The sequence below is a fragment of the Balaenoptera physalus genome (assembly GCF_965194825.1).
Source record: "Balaenoptera physalus genome assembly, chromosome: 2".
In the NCBI taxonomy this organism is placed as follows: Eukaryota; Metazoa; Chordata; class Mammalia; order Artiodactyla; family Balaenopteridae; genus Balaenoptera; species Balaenoptera physalus.
In genome coordinates, this window is record NC_138883.1 from 162,642,763 (window position 1) to 162,658,740 (window position 15,978).

General features: G+C 43.3%; 1 protein-coding gene across 4 annotated transcripts in view; it reads left to right on the forward strand.

The window, feature by feature from the left end:
* Positions 1–1,140: 1,140 nt before the first annotated feature.
* Positions 1,141–15,978, forward strand: part of LOC309655013 (uncharacterized protein) — a 184,741-nt gene continuing 169,903 nt past the window's right edge. Inside the window, exon 1 of one of the 4 annotated variants that reach the window (XR_014260538.1) lies at positions 1,141–1,603. The gene's annotated coding sequence lies outside the window, so the exon portion shown is untranslated. Of the gene's footprint in view, positions 1,604–1,668; positions 1,970–8,084; positions 14,593–15,978 lie in introns of those variants that run through there. The other 3 variants (XM_082449902.1, XM_082449903.1, XM_082449900.1) reach the window with 3 other exon arrangements.

Below are 15,978 nucleotides of genomic sequence, written 5' to 3' on the forward strand. Positions count from 1 at the left end.
TGAATTCTTTTTCAGGTAGACTACCTATTTCCTCTTCATTTGTTAAATCTGGAGTGTTTTGACCCTGCTCCTTCATCTGCTGTGTGTTTTTCTGTCGTCTCATTTTGCTTATCTTACTGTGTTTGGGGTCTCCTTTTCACAGGCTGTAGGTTCGTAGTTCCTGTTGTTTTTGGTATCTGTCCCCAGTGGCTAAGGTTGGTTCAGTGGGTTGTGTAGGCTTCCTGGTGGAGGGAACTAGTGCCTGTGTTCTGGTGGATGAGGCTGGATCTTGTCTTTCTGGTGGGCACGTCCACGTCTGGTGGTGTGTTTTGGGGTGTCTGTGACCTTATTATGATTTTAGGCAGACTCTCTGCTAATGGATGGGGCTGTGTTCCTGTCTTGCTAGTTGTTTGGCATAGGATGTCCAGCACTGTAGCCTGCTGGTCGTTGAGTGAAGCTGGGTCTTGATTTTGAGATGGAGATCTCTGAGAGATTTTCTCCGTCTGGTATTACGTGGAGCTGGGAGGTCTCTTGTGGACCAGTGTCCTGAAGTTGACTTTCCCACCTCAGAGGCACAGCCCTGATGCCTGGCTGGAGCACCAAGAGCCTTTCATCCACACGGCTCAGAGTAAAAGGGAGAAAAAATAGAAAGAAAGAAAGAAAGACAGAAAGAGGATAAAATATAGTGAAGTAAAATAAAGCTATTATAAAGCAAAGCTATACAGACAAAATCTCACCCAGAAGCATATACATATACACTCACAAAAAAAGGAAAAGGGGAAAAATTAATATATCCTGCTCCCAAAGTCCACCTCCTGAATTTGGGATGATTCGTTGTCTATTCAGGTATTCAACAGATGCAGGCACATCAAGTTGTTTGTGGAGATTTAATCCGCTGCTTCTGAGGCTGCTGGGAGAGATTTCCCTTTCTCTTCTTTGTTCGCACAGCTCCTGGGGTTCAGCTTTGGATTTGGACCCGCCTCTGCGTGTAGGTCGCCTGAGGGCTGAGGGCGTCTGTTCATCGCTCAGACAGGACGGGGTTAAAGGAGCAGCTGCTTCGGGGGCTCTGGCTCACTCAGGCCGGGGGCGGGGGCAGGGAGCGGTACGGAGGAGGCGGGGCGAGCCTGCGGCGGAAGAGGCCGGCGTGACGTTGCAGCAGCCCGAGGCGCGCCGTGCGTGCTCCCGGGGAAGTTGTGCCCGGATCACGGGAGCCTGGCCGTGGCGGGCTGCACCGGCTCCCGGGAGGGGCGGTGTGGAGAGTGACCTGTGCTCACACACAGGCTTCTTGGTGGCGGCAGCAGCAGCCTTAGCGTCTCATGCCCGTCTCTGGGGTGTGCGCTGATTGCCGCGGGTCTCCCCCGTCTCTGGAGTTTGTTTAGGCGGTGCTCTGAATCCCCTCTCCTCGCGCACCAGGAAACAAAGAGGCAAGAAAAAGTCTCTTGCCTCTTCGGCAGCTGCAGACCTTTTCCCGGTCTCCCTCCCAGCCAGCTGTGGTGCGCTAACCCCTTCAGGCTGTGTTCACGCCGTCAACCCCAGTCCTCTCCCTGCAATCCGACCGAAGCCCGAGCCTCAGCTCCCAGCCCCCGCCCGCCCTGGCGGGTGAGCAGACAAGCCTCTCGGACTGGTGAGTGCTGGTTGGCGCCGAGCCTCTGTGCTGGAATCTCTCCGCTTTTCTCTCTGCGCCCCTGTTGCTGTGGGGTCCGTGCTGATTGCCGCCGCTCACGCCCATCTCTGGAGCTCGTTTAAGCGGCGCTGTTAATCCCCTCTCCTCACGCACCAGGAAACAAAGAGGGAAGAAAAAGTCTCTTGCCTCTTCGGCAGCTGCAGACTTTTTCCCGGTCTCCCTCCCAGCCAGCTGTGGTGCACTAACCCCTTCAGGCTGTGTTCACGCCGCCAACCCCAGTCCTCTCCCTGCGATCCTACCGAAGCCCGAGCCTCAGCTCCCAGCCCCGCCCGCCCCGGCGGGTGAGCAGACAAGCCTCTCGGGCTGGTGAGTGCTGGTCGGCACCGCTCCTCCCTGCGGGAATCTCTCCGCTTTGCCCTCTGCACCCCTGTGGCTGCGCTCTCCTCCGTGGCTCCGAAGCTTCCCCCTCTGCCACCCGCCGTCTCTGCCCGCGAAGGGGCTTCTTAGTGTGTGGAAACCTTTCCTCCTTCACGGCTCCCTCCCACTGGTGCAGGTGCCGTCCCTATTCTTTTGTCTCTGTTATTTCTTTTTACTTTTGCCCTACCCAGGTACGGGGGGAGTTTCTTGCCTTTTGGGAGGTCGGACGTTTTCTGCCAGCGTTCAGTGGGTGTTCTGTAGGAGCAGTTCCAAGTGTAGTTGTATTTCTACTGTATCTGTGGGAAGGAAGGTGATCTCCGCGTCTTACTCTTCCGCCATCTTCTTCTCCTCCTCTGCTGAAAGGTTTCTTACGTGTTCATTGTGAAGTTGAGGAATTTCCATTCTATTCCTAGAAGGCTGATAGTTTTGTTTTTAAATCAGGAATGGGTGTTGGATTTTGTCAAATGCTTGTTCTTCATCTATTGATATGATTCTATGACTTCTCTTTTAGCCTGTTGATGTGATGGATTACTTTAATTGATTTTTGAATGTTGATCTACCCTTGCATACCTGGAATAAACTCCAATTGGTCATGGAAAAAATATATATATATGCTTGTGGGCTGACAGAGAAAGATGTTGAAAACTGTGAATGTAGTCAACTAGCTTTAAAATGATTATTGTTTAAAAAATTTTTTTCTTCAATTTTTTTTATTGAAGTATAGTTGATTTATTATACAATGCTGTGTCAATCTCTGCTGTACAGCAATGACTCAGTTTTACACAGACATTCTTTTTTTATATTTTTTTCATTATGGTTTATCACAGGATATTGAATATAGTTCCCTGTGTTACACATTAGGACTTTGTTATTTATCCATTCTAAATGTAAGAGTTTGCATCTACCAACCCCAAACTCCCAGTCTATCCCTCTCCCTCCCCACACCCCCCCCCCGCCTTGGCAACCACAAGTCTGTTCTTTATGTCTATGAGTCTGTTTCTGTTTTGTTGATAGGTTCATTTGTGCCAGATTTTAGATTCCACATATAAGTGTTATCATATGGTATTTGTCTTTCTCTTTCTGACTTATTTCACTTAGTATGATAATCTCTAGTTGCATCCATGTTACTACAAAAAGCATTATTTTGTTCTTTTTTATGGCTGAGTACTATTCCATTGTATAGATGTTTCACATTTTCTTTATCCATTCATCTGTTGATGGACATTTAGGTTGTTTCCGTGTTGTTTAAAAATTTTTTATAGGCCAATTGTAGGAAATGGGAAAAACAATAGAAAATACAATAGAAAATTATGTGTGCAAACACAATAGAAAATTATTTTTAATGTTACTGCCCAGAGAAATGCAGTCTTGTTATTTTGGTATACAGTGAGCCCTCTGTATCTGCAAGTTCCGCATCCATGGATTCAACCAATGATGAACTGAAAATATTCCGGAAAAAAAAATCCAAAAATTTCCAAAAAGCAAAACTTGAATTTGCCACACACCAGCAACTATTTACATAGCATTTACATTATATTAGGTATTATAAGAATCTCTCTCTCTCTCGGCTTTCCTGGCAGAGTCTGGGGCTACTTCTTTGTGTCTTTCCATCACATGGAACATGCCTCTGTTAAGCTCCCTTCTCACGCTAAATGCTAGTTTACATGTCAGTTTCTCAGCCTAGGCTGAGAGTTCCTCGAGGGCCATGTCTTGTCCATCATTTTATATCTAAAACTTAACACAGTGCCTGGCAATTGTCAACTGCTTGAACAAGTAACTAGTATCATGCTGTAGACACTAGAAGTGTGCAGACTTTGCTGAGCAGCTGCGGGAGTGGTGTTACCCACATGGTTGTTCTAAAAACTCAGGTCATGTCATTGGTCTCTAAGTCCTTTGGGTTTTAAATGTATAGAAACATATTGGTAATTTGAACATACCAGCTCTGATGCCAAACAGATGGTTCTTTACTCACAGAGCACAAGCAGCATCTCAAAAAATCTCCTTTCAAACGGTTGCTATCACAATGGATAAACTTCCATGCTTTTGAGACAGGAAACTAGTAATTTCTCAGCTAGTAACGACCTCCCTTTATCAGTATGCTAGAGCAAAAAGAGGACATCTTTAAAGAGTGGTGTAAATCTTACATGAGCATTTATTAGAATTGATTGTAGAGATCTTGTATCATTTATATTGTATGCATTTTTGTATGTATTGTTTTACCTGGACTTCAGTCGGCATTTTAAACTTAGTGGTCATTTAATAATTTTGTTCCAGGGAAGTTTGCCTATTGCACCTAGCAATGATGGGATAGGAGTACCCACATGTAGCTACCCTAGTGGTGCTTGATAATTGTGGATTAATTTATTTGAGGAAAACCTTGCTTTCACACATACTACCTATGTACTATACTTAAGAAAACAAAAACTTGTGCACACACCATTGATAGTAACTAATATTAATTATAGCTTGGTTCACATCTCAACTCTATTTTATTTTTGTATAGACATCTTTTGAAGCCAAGTTGCTTGCCTCCCTCAAGGAATGTTGAGAGCAAAATTTATAGCTGTCTAAGAAAGAATAGCCTATTATTAGCAAGGGTGATGCTAAGGAAGATTCATTCATTCATTCATTCATTCATCTAGTTAGCTGATGAAAACTTTTCAAATGTCTACTGCATGTGAGACATATTTAACATGGTGATGTTTACAGAGAAGTATGTCAGAACTCCAGGGAGGGAACTAGTGGAAAAGCTGAGCTATGTGCAAAAATTACAACACAAATATGGTAATTATAATACTTTGAGCATGAGACACCATCACTTACTTGATATATAATCTTAGAAAATACATATATAAAAAGGAAGAGACTATGTATTTCTGACTGACTGAGGGAGAAGCTTAGACAATAAAGACACATTTGGTTGGATCTTTAAGAATGCATAGAATCCTTTTTTTTTTTTTATTTAATTTTTGGCTGCATTGGGTCTTTGTTGCTGCATGCAGACTTTCTCTAGTTGCAGTGAGCGGGGTCTACTCTTCATGGTGCACGGGCTTCTCATTGTGGTGGCTTCTCTTGTTGCAGAGCACGGGCTCTAGGCACATGGGCTTCAGTAGTTGTGGCACGTGGGCTCAGTAGTTGTGGCTCACGGGCTCAGCTGCTCCATGGCACGTAGGGTCTTCTTGGACCAGGGCTCAAACCCGTGTCCCCTACATTGGCAGGTGGGTTCTTAACCACTGCGCCACCAGGGAAGCCCAAGAATGCATAGAATCTTTATAACTGGACATAGCAGGAGGTCTTCAACCCAGAGAGATGGATGGTGGAAAGTTAGAGTGAGTGATATATCCTGGTAGTCAGGGACCATGAGAGAAATGTGAGTAGGTGGAACATTTGATGGAGCAGAGCAGCTGAAGAAATTTGGGAGGGCTTTAACCATGAGGCTTAATGTTGGACTCTCTTCAATGGGAAGTCATTATCTGAGCATGTCTGAGTAGGAAATTAACACAAACAAATCAATATTCTATGACGATTCACCTGGTACCATTGTATACATTGGGTAAGGATATCAGGAGACTGGAAGGCAGCGACAGATCCTAAGAATGAGATAAACAGTCTGGTGAGATGGTGGATGAAAATGAACCTGATGGAGAATGTGAAGCTCCCAAGTACAATGGAAGATGTTCTCTTTTTTCTAATGAGAAGGGAAATTGGGTCTGGTTAAATATGCAAGAAGTTTGGGGTAGTGAGGGAAAGACGTAGATTGAGGGCTTTTGTGGGGGAGTGGGAGTGAACTTGTGAAAATAGAACTGGGAGGAAGATACTATAAACCCAGAGGGAGTGGGGAGCCCAGCATCCTCTCTGAAGACAGAGCAGCTGAGTGGGGACCAAAGAGAGGCTGCAGGCCCACCTTCCCTCTTGCTTTCGTTTCTCATTCTTTCTCCTCCTCCCCTTTGCTCATTTTGTCAAACTCTCTCCTCTGAGTTTTTAACCGATGATGAAAAAATTGCTACAGGGATTCTGGCTCTAGAGTGATCCCAGATTCGGCTCAAAGGCATCAGCTCCAGCAGCTTAATTTTGCTGCTGTTTGGGACTGGGGGTAATGGGAATGGAGAGGAGGGGAGACCCAACAAAGCTGTGTAGAAGAATCACTAGAACTTGGTAACCAATTAGATGTGGAAGGAAAAGGAGAACCAGGGACAATGGTGACCCCATGATTTTGAGTCTGGGAGACAAGGAAAATTTCAAAAGGAGAAACTGGTGTGGGGGAAAAAGTAATAAATTATAGAATCTCATTGTTGATGGGACCTTGACTAAGTTCATTAAGTCCAACCTCACATCCAGTGTTCAGATCTTCTCTATATCAATGTGCAAAGGGAAAGTTCAACCTAGGATAGGCATCTCCAATAATAGGCAAGGTCTATCTCCTCAAAAAGCATCTACTAACTTTGGAGTTTCATTTTAGATTTCTTGAGTTTGTGGTCAAGAGAGGCTGTTCAGATTATTGGAAATGAAGGATTTTAAATCAGTAGAGAGACCGGAGTTGGAGATAAAGATCTGGAGCCAAGGAGATGAGGTGATTTTGTGACTAGTAGCAAGGAGAAACAGTTGATGGTAAGAGAAAGTGATGAGGAGAGAACCATGATTGGCCTTTGGAGGACAGGGCAACAGAAAAGGAATCGTAAGGCAGAAAGAGACCTAGGGAGGAAAAATTAATTATATATAATACAGTATCATGGAAGTTAAGGAAAGAGAGTTTCAAAAGAGGGCAAATAATGGCAAATACTGCAGAGAACAAGCAGAAGGACAGGATCAGGAAACTCTTTCCAGATTCTTCTGGATCAGGTATTCAGAATGTGACTTGGTTAACTTGTTAGAAGTCATTTCCTAGAATATCAGACATAATCATGTTTAAACTTCAGGAGAACATCATATTCCAAATCCAAATATAAATGGCTTATTCTTTTCAAATCGTTTGAAATTCCTGCCTGGACCAGGTTCAATCGTGTATTGTATAGCAATTGTACTGGATTGTGTATTTGTCTAGTGTATTGTATTGGAACCAATAGTATAGCGTCTTTCTTCTCAAAGATGAACATTTGAATATTGAACTCAGGGAACCCTGAGATAATACATTGTATCCAATAAGAACAATACAGAGGGTTTGAGTATCCTGTGTTATGTTTTTATTCGGATGCTTCCCCACATTATTTTATGCTATTTTAGTGGACTCCAAGGTGAAGTGGTCTGAGTTATGAATGTACTTTTGGGAGAGATGGTTCAAGTCTGTCACAGGTTGTCAGTGTGGGGCCGTAAATGATTTCATTTTAATCCATACTGGACGTTTCTCCATAGCATAGAATCACTGACCATGAAATTTGGCAGAAATGGCAATTGTGTTCACTGCAGGTCTAGCACTACGAGGGTACAGGATATTACAGGTCAGACATAAAATGTTTTATTGCTGTTCCCTGGGAAAGTTCTCTGGTACCTAAAGCTATTTTCTACAACCTGTAACCTAACCTATAAACCTGATAATCGTGGCTAAATCATTTATTTTGTTTTATGTAGATAAAGATGCTGTCGAACCACAGGCCTAATCTGACTAGGAGGTATAATTGGAGGGGTTCAGAAAAGGAAAAACGTTCACCTAAATGACCTTGTGATAAAGCCTTGAAATTCACACATTATTTACATTTTTGTGGGGTTGAGTTAAGGTATTGGCTCATGAAAAAGTTGATCTGATTAGTTATTTTTGGCAAGAAATGTTCCCCACCACGGTGGGATGTAGCATGGGGACATTTTGATGGAAAGAAAGTTTGGGAAAGACCTAGGGTTTGGGATGTCGTGTGGAAGGCATGCTGTGGACACCAAGGTGAGAATGTGAGGACCAGAGGGCAGTGAGGACACGGGGGTCCTGGAGAGACAGTGAACCCTAAAGAGAGGAGGGTGCCGGTGAGGTTAGGGAAGCACAAAGTGTGCTATTTCAATCAACATACTCATCCACTCTTGTTTTTCCTTTTAACATCTTTATTGGAGTATAATTGCTTTACAGTGTTGTGTTAGTTTCTGCTTTATAACAAAGTGTATCAGCTATACATATACATATGTTCCCATATCTCTTCCCTCTTGCGTCTCCCTCCCACCCTCCCTATCCCACCCCTCTAGGTGGTCACAAAGCACCGAGCTGATCTCCCTGTGCTATGCGGCTGCTTCCCACTAGCTATCTATTTTACATTTGCTAGTGTATATATGTCCATGCCACTCTCTCACTTTGTCACAGCTTACCCTTCCCCCTTCCCGTGTCCTCAAGTCCATTCTATACATCTGCGTCTTTATTCCTGTCCTGCCCCTAGGTTCGTCAGAACCGTTTTTTTTTGAGATTCCATATATATGTGTTAGCATATGGTATTTGTTTTTCTCTTTCTGACTTACTTCACTCTGTATGACAGACTCTAGGTCCATCCACCTCACTACAAATAACTCAATTTCGTTTCTTTTTATAGCTAAGTAATATTCCATTGTATATACGTGCTACATCTTCTTTATCCATTCACCTGTCACTGGACACTTAGGTTGCTTCCTTGTCCTGGCTACTGTAAATAGTGCTGACAAACACTCATCCACTCTTTAATTTTCCTCTTTCACTCAACTGAATAGGTTTGTCTCTAGTGTTAAGAAAGGTTGCTAAGAATAAGCTTTTCTGAACCTACGGAACACAATGGCGAGGGCAAGCTTTGGGAGAAGCCAGATCGGGATTCAAGTCCAATCTCCATCACTTTTAAGTTGTAAAATTTGGGAACGGTGCTCTGTTTGAGTTTCTTTCATCTGTTAAATTGACGTACCTTCTTTGGAATGTTGTTACAGGAGCTCAGTGCAATAGCAGGTATTAAATACAACCATCCCGTGTCATGCGAGATGCTGATTGATGCGCTTCTCTTCCTCTGGACCAGAGGTGAGGTGGGCTTCAGGTGCACGGGACCTGAGCTGAGACAGGGCCTGGGCTTGGTTTCATGGTCCACTGTTGCCACCTGGAAATTCTTAATCATTTTTGAAATAGGGGCTGGTGTTTCATCTGGGTTCGGATCCCACACATTACGTCTTGGTGCATTGTCCGGTCCCCCGTGCACGCATGTGCACTATTTTCTCCACTTTCTAAGGAGATGAACCATGACTAGACCAGCTGCCTGCTGTGGGGAAATGAAGGAGGAGGATGAGAAAGACTCAGGAAATCCTTTTTCTGGCGTGAAAGAATTTTTAAAAAAAGGAACGAACGAAGCATAATTTCTACTAAGGTTTACTTGGTCAGTGAAAGCACTGTGGTATGTCAGGATGAATATTTAAGGATATTTCTTCTCTCTCTTTTTTTTACATTACATATTTGGAGCCTTAAAATATACATATTCACATATCCTAAAACACAAACCAAATAATACAGCTGCCAAAGGATTTTGATATTTTAGGACACATTTGTTTCTCTTACATTTTGTTGATGTCTAAACACAGGCCTTCAAAGTGAAAATTCCCTCATCTAATTTAATTTATTCACATCTTTACATTGACTCCCTGAGCGGTTTTGAGATGGGTTGTGCTGAAGCTTTGTTTTCAACCTCTGAAAGCAAAGACAAAAACCCTGTAGAGTATTTCCACTGAGGAGACGAGACATGGGTGGTTTTCATAAACTTGGCCATTTATTGTGCTGAACCGGGGCCCAGCCTACCAGAAAACTGCTCCCTGACTGAATGAACAAATACTAGGAACCACTGTGCTTTTGCAGCCTGCAGCCCTAACACTAGCCCAGGATCTGGGAGTCAGATGGAAGGTGGTGTGGAGTGAACTGTCAAGAAGGACCCGAGTCAAAACTCAGACTCATTAACCACTGAACACAGCTGATGGGGCTCACAGTGGTGTTGACAGCAAACGTCCTATAAGATATAAGGAGATGCTTTGTCAGAGCCTCTCTTTGCTTTCTGTCTGGAGAAAATTTCAAAGGCCTTGGATAGGCAGAAAAAGCCATCAAGGTAAGGGTGAGCCCAGGAGCCTCTTCAGCTCGGCCGCTGTCCTGGCAGCTCTGTGACATTGCTTCCTGTCAAAGACCCAGAGGGGCTGGAATGGAAGAAGCAAGGAAAATGGTTTTTTTTCCCTGGCCCACCACCCCTGACCAAGGCTCATCACCTGTAAAATGGAGCTCTGTGTAATTTTCCTCTAGATTTCTGACCAGGCTAAGGATGGAAATGCCAACCTTACCATGTGAAAGCTTAGTCACTGGACACTCTCTCCTAACTTAAAGCAACATGACCAAAGACAGCACCACGGACCTCTTTCCCATGGTTCAAATTTTCTTGAGCATGGCATCATAAGCCAAGGAAGTTTGGATGAGCATCTAAAAGTTGAATTAAATGAGTGAGTGGACATGAAAGGACTTTGCAAAGTATAAAGTGCCATTTAATTGCCTGGTGTTATTATTATTAATTAAAATCAATTCAATTTCTATTTGAAGCTTGTGTCCTTTTCTGAGAAATATGCAAATTGTTCTTAGATATAGTACTTAATTGGAGGATAAGAGTAGTTTTTATCAGGGAAGGAAAACAAACTGGGACCTACTGAGAAAGAGGGAACCGAGATTACTGTGAAATACAGAAAAAAATGGTGATGGTTAAAGTCAGTTCTCTGAAACTAAAAAACCAAATGTTCATTCCTAATTTTAAAAAGGGAGGGAAAGTTTTGCATTGGAATCCTGACAAAACCAACAGGAGGCTATCAACTGGTTTGGGAAACAGAGAGAAAAGTTAGTACCGTGTTACTAGGCAACAGATTCCCAAGCTGAGTTCTCTTCCTTTCTTGAAGGACTGGTGCAATGTTTTAGTTCTGAAAATACTAACTATTTACTTCTTCATTGTGAATTAGAAGGGTTATTCTCAGAACAAGACTGGCAAAGCCAGAAAGAGACCAAATGCAGGCAATTAGAATATGATTAGGAAGGCAACATTGGGTACAGAATAAAGCATTTGCTGTGCAGGGTGAAATAATGGCTACTCTGACCAAAAAAAAGTTTTATATGACCAAGATGATTCCTAATTAGAGCTTCAAGTCTAAGGGAATTATAGTTGCCCAATAAAAATTTATTGCAAAAGGTAAAATGACTGACAGAAGACAAATGGCCGAGTGGCTGACAGCAAAGAAAGTGAAGAGTTGTTGTTTGGAGAAGGATCCGGATGTGTGTTCCAGGGTCAAGTCCCCCAGGGGGCTGTCCCTTGTAGGTCATCGCTTCACAAACACACAAGATTGGTCGCTGCCAATTCTCAGGTGTGGACTCTGACCCCGCAGTGAAGGGGCTCCGAGGGGACGGATAAGGCACAGCCTGACGGTTTGCTAACCGGGAGATGGAATCTGTGGTCTCAGAGATGAAAGCCCCTCCGAGTCTCCCTCACAACAGAGCCACTCCATCAGCTTTCCTAATATGGACTCAGACTTCAAGCTAGAGGGAGGGAAGGAAAACACTCTTGGCGCTTGAGAAAAAGGGGAGGATTTGATTAATGCACAGATAGGGAGTGAACCCTTTCTCAGGAAAAAGAATCTTTGATCAATGGTATGAAGAAGCATCTTTCAAAGCCCGCTCCGATTCCAGCCACTTGAGAAGGAACAAAAAGAAGCTGATTCAGAGCCCAGCTGTCGCTATTAAAACCAAAACCAAAACAAGAAAAGAGAGACTGCAAAATCTCATCTCAAATGGATTACCTGAGACACCCACGAATGATGTTTCTCATCAGAATTCCCCTCAAAATTGGAGGGGGAATGTTTGGGCCACTGTGTTGGAATACATACGGGTCTTCTGGGAGAGCTAAGGGGGATTTAGTTATTGGTCTTTTTCCTACAGAACAGGGCCTGTGTCTGTGTAGGTGGACACCTTCTGAAAAGAGCAAGTTGACCTATCAAGTAATAGGAAGGAGTCTAACTTCGATCAGTTGCCTACTGTGTGTGGGACCCCCTCACATGGGTTCTCTGGTTTAAACAATACTTTTCTTCAGAGCATTCATACTGTATGAAATTGCTGACAGAAAATACGGATCCTCTGTGCTTACATTAGCAACTGATAGGCAGATGCATGAGAGAGAGCGAGTAACCATTACATCTCCTGTGCTCCATGTGTGTTTCTCCAAATGGATCATGTTGAACTCAAATGTTAGTCTTTGATGTCAGCTTTTTCTAGAAACCTGCTTTGCTCCTTAATTATTTTCTTTCTTTTTAACATCTTTATTGGAGTATAATTGCTTTACCATGGTGTGTTAGTTTCTGCTTTATAACAACGTGAATCAGCTATACATATACATATATGCCCATATCTCTTCCCTCTTGCATCTCCCTCCCTCCCACCTTCCCTATCCCACCCCTCTAGGTGGTCAAGAAGCACCGAGTTGACCTCCCCATGAGATGCAGCAGCTTCCCACTAGCTACTTTACATTTGGTAGTGTATATATGTCAATGCTACTCTCACTTCGTCCCAGCTTACCCTTCCCGCTCCCCGTGTCTTCAAGTCCATTCTCTACGTCTGCGTCTTTATTCCTGTCCTGTCCCTAGGTTCATCAGAACCACTTTTTTTTTTTTTTTAGATTCCATATATATGTGTTAGCATACGGTATTTGTTTTGCTCTTTCTAACTTACTTCACTCGGTATGACAGATTCTAGGTCCATCCAACTCACTACAAATAACCCAATTTTGTTTCTTTTTATGGCTGAGTAATATTCCATTGTATATATGTGCCCCATCTTCTTTATCCATTCATTTGTCGATGGACACTTAGGTTGCTTCCATGTCCTGGCTATTGTAGATAGAGCTGCAGTGAGCATTGTGGTACATGACTCTTTTTGAATTATGGTTTTCTTAGGGTATAGGCCCAGTAATGGGATTGCTGGGTCATATGGTAATTCTATTTTTTAGTTTTTTAAGGAACCTCCATACTGTTCTCCATAGTGGCTGTATCAATTTACATTCCCACCAACAGTACAAGAAAGTTCCCTTTTCTTCACACCCTCTCCGGCATTTATTGTTTGTAGATGTTTTGATGATGGCCATTCTGACTGGTGTGAGGTGATACCTCATTGTAGTTTTGATTTGCATTTCTCTAATGATTAGTGATGCTGAGCATCCTTTCATGTGTTTGTTGGCAATCTGTATATCTTCTTTGGAGACATGTCTATTTAGATCTTCTATCCATTTTTGGATTGGGTTGCTTGTTTTTTTGATATTGAGCTTCATGGGCTGCTTGTATATTTGGGGGATTAATCCTTTGTCAGTTGCTTCATTTGTAAATATTTTCTCCCATTCTGAGGGTTGTCTTTTCGTCTTGTTTATAGTTTCCTTTGCTGTGCAAAAGCTTTTAAGTTTCATTAGGTCCCATTTGTTTATTTGTGTTTTTATTTCCATTTCTCTAGGAGGTGAGTCAAAAAGGATCTTGCTGTGATTTATGTCATAGAGTGTTCTGCCTATGTTTTCCTCTAAGAGTTTGATGGTGTCTGGCCTTACATTTAGGTCTTTAATCCATTTTGAGTTTATTTTTGTGTATGGTGTTAGGGAGTGTTCTAATTACAATCTTTTACATGTAGCTGTCCAGTTTTCCCAGCACCACTTATTGAAGACACTGTCTTTTCAACATTGCCTCCTTTGTCATAGATTAGTTGACCATATGGGCGTGGGGTTATCTCTGGGCTTTCTATCCTGTTCCATTGATCCCTATTTCTGTTTTAGTGCCAGTACCATACTGTCTTGATTACTGTAGCTTTGTAGTATAGTCTGAAGTCAGGGAGCCTGATTCCTCCAGCTCCATTTTTCTTTCTCAAAATTGCTTTGGCTATTCAGGGTCTTTTGTGTTTCCATACAAATTGTGAAATTTTTTGTTCTAATTCTGTGAAAAATGCCAGTGGTAGTTTGATAGGGATTGCACTGGATCTGTAGGTTACTTTGGGTAGTAGAGTCATTTTCACAATGTTGATTCTTCCAATCCAAGAACATGGCATATCTCTCCATCTGTTTGTATCATCTTTAATTTCTTTCATCAGTGTCTTATAGTTTTCTGCCTACAGGTCTTTTATCTCCTTAGGTAGGTTTATTCCTAGGTATTTTATTCTTTTTGTTGCAATGGTAAATGGCAGTGTTTCCTTAATTCCTTTTTCAGATTTTTCATCATTAGTGTATAGGAATGCAAGAGATTTCTGTGCATTAATTTTGTATCCTGCTACTTTACCAAATTCATTGATTAGCTCTAGTAGTTTTCTGGTAGCACCTTTAGGATTCTCTATGTATAGTGTCATGTCATCTGCAAACAGTGAAAATTTTACTTCTGTTCTGATTTGGATTCCTTTTATTTCTTTTTCTTCTCTGGTTGCTGTGGCTAAAACTTCCAAAACTAAGTTGAATAATAGTGGTGAGAGTGGGCAACCTTGTCTTTTTCCTGATCTTAGAGGAAATGTTTTCAGTTTTTCACCATTGAGAATGATGTTGGCTGTGGGTTTGTCATATATGGCCTTTATTATGTTGAGGAACCGACCTGGCGGGTGAGCAGACAAGCCTCTCGGGCTGGTGAGTGCTGGTCGGCACCAATCCTCTGTGCGGGCATCTCTCCGCTTTGCCCTCTGCACCCCTGTTGCTGCGCTCTCCTCTGTGGCTCTGAAGCTTCCCCCCCAACCATCCCCCATTTCCACAAGTGAAGGGGCTTCCTAGTGTGTGGAAACTTTTCCTCCTTCACAGCTCCCTCCCAGGGGTGCAGGTCCTGTCCCTATTCTTTTGTCTTTGTTTTTCTTTTTTGTTTTGCCCTTCCCAGGTACGTGGGGAGTTTCTTGCCTTTGGGGAAGTCTGAGGTCTTCTGCTAGCGTTCAGTAGGTGTTCTGTAGGAGTCATTCCACTTGTAGATGTATTTTTGATGTATCTGTGGGGAGGAAGGTGATCTCCACGTCTTCCTCCTCTGCCACCTTGAAGGTCCACATCCCTATTTTTTTCAGTTTAACAGCCAAGCGTGAATTTAAAGGTTTTGGATATTTGACTCTGTTGTTCCAATCATCTCTATGAAGTATTACACATACATGCAGATTTTTAAAAAAAAAGCTACTTGTGGTTTGTCTTCAGAAGATGTAAAAGCATAAATCCAGGAACGTAGATACCTTCTTTCTGTGGGCCTAGGTGGATCATCCCTGTCTACCTGCTAGAATGTTCCTGATTGCTACTTTTCTCTCACTCTTTTGTCTTTATTAAAGCTGGTTGATCTATTACTGCTACTTGCAAAATGTTTAACGAGTTTCAGAGTTCTCCCGCAAAACTGCACAATATTTGCAAAGTCTGCTCTGTGTGCCATTCAGAAGAAGGAACTGTTTCTGCCTTTTTACATACCTGTCCCGTGAAATAAATCTGAGTCGTAACCAGCAGAACTGTAACACTGGGGGGCTGGCTGTGATCAGGACTCTGCCATCCATAATTGTCTGTTGCCACTTGTCCTGCAAGGTGTTTGATCTGCGGGGTGTCTTAGGCTGAGCTCCAATACTTGGGGGGCTGTGGCTGCAGTGATGCTTCGATCCCAGCTGCCAGTCAAAGCAAGCTGTAGGGAGTGAGCACAGAAGGGCAAGGGCTGCGTGTAGCTGATGAGCGTCCTGTGAGCCCACCTCAGGGGCAGGCTCCTCAGCTGGTCCAAAAGAGCCCTGTGGTTCACAGACCTGCTTTGGCCAGATGTCAAGTCCAGGTTTTCCACAAGGTAGGATGGGCTGCTCTAGGGCTGCATTCTGTTGGCTTTGAGGTGTGATCCTGGGTCCGTGATGGTCAACACTTCCCCAAGGATCTCTGGTTGTCTTCATCTGGTTTTCCACTCTGCCTCCTGGGGCCTGGCCTGTCAGTGCACTGCTGAGAAGGCATAAATCAGGGCTGCTCTCTGGTCTTTATCTCCAATGAGGCTCTCCACTGCGGGAAGGGCCCCTGGTT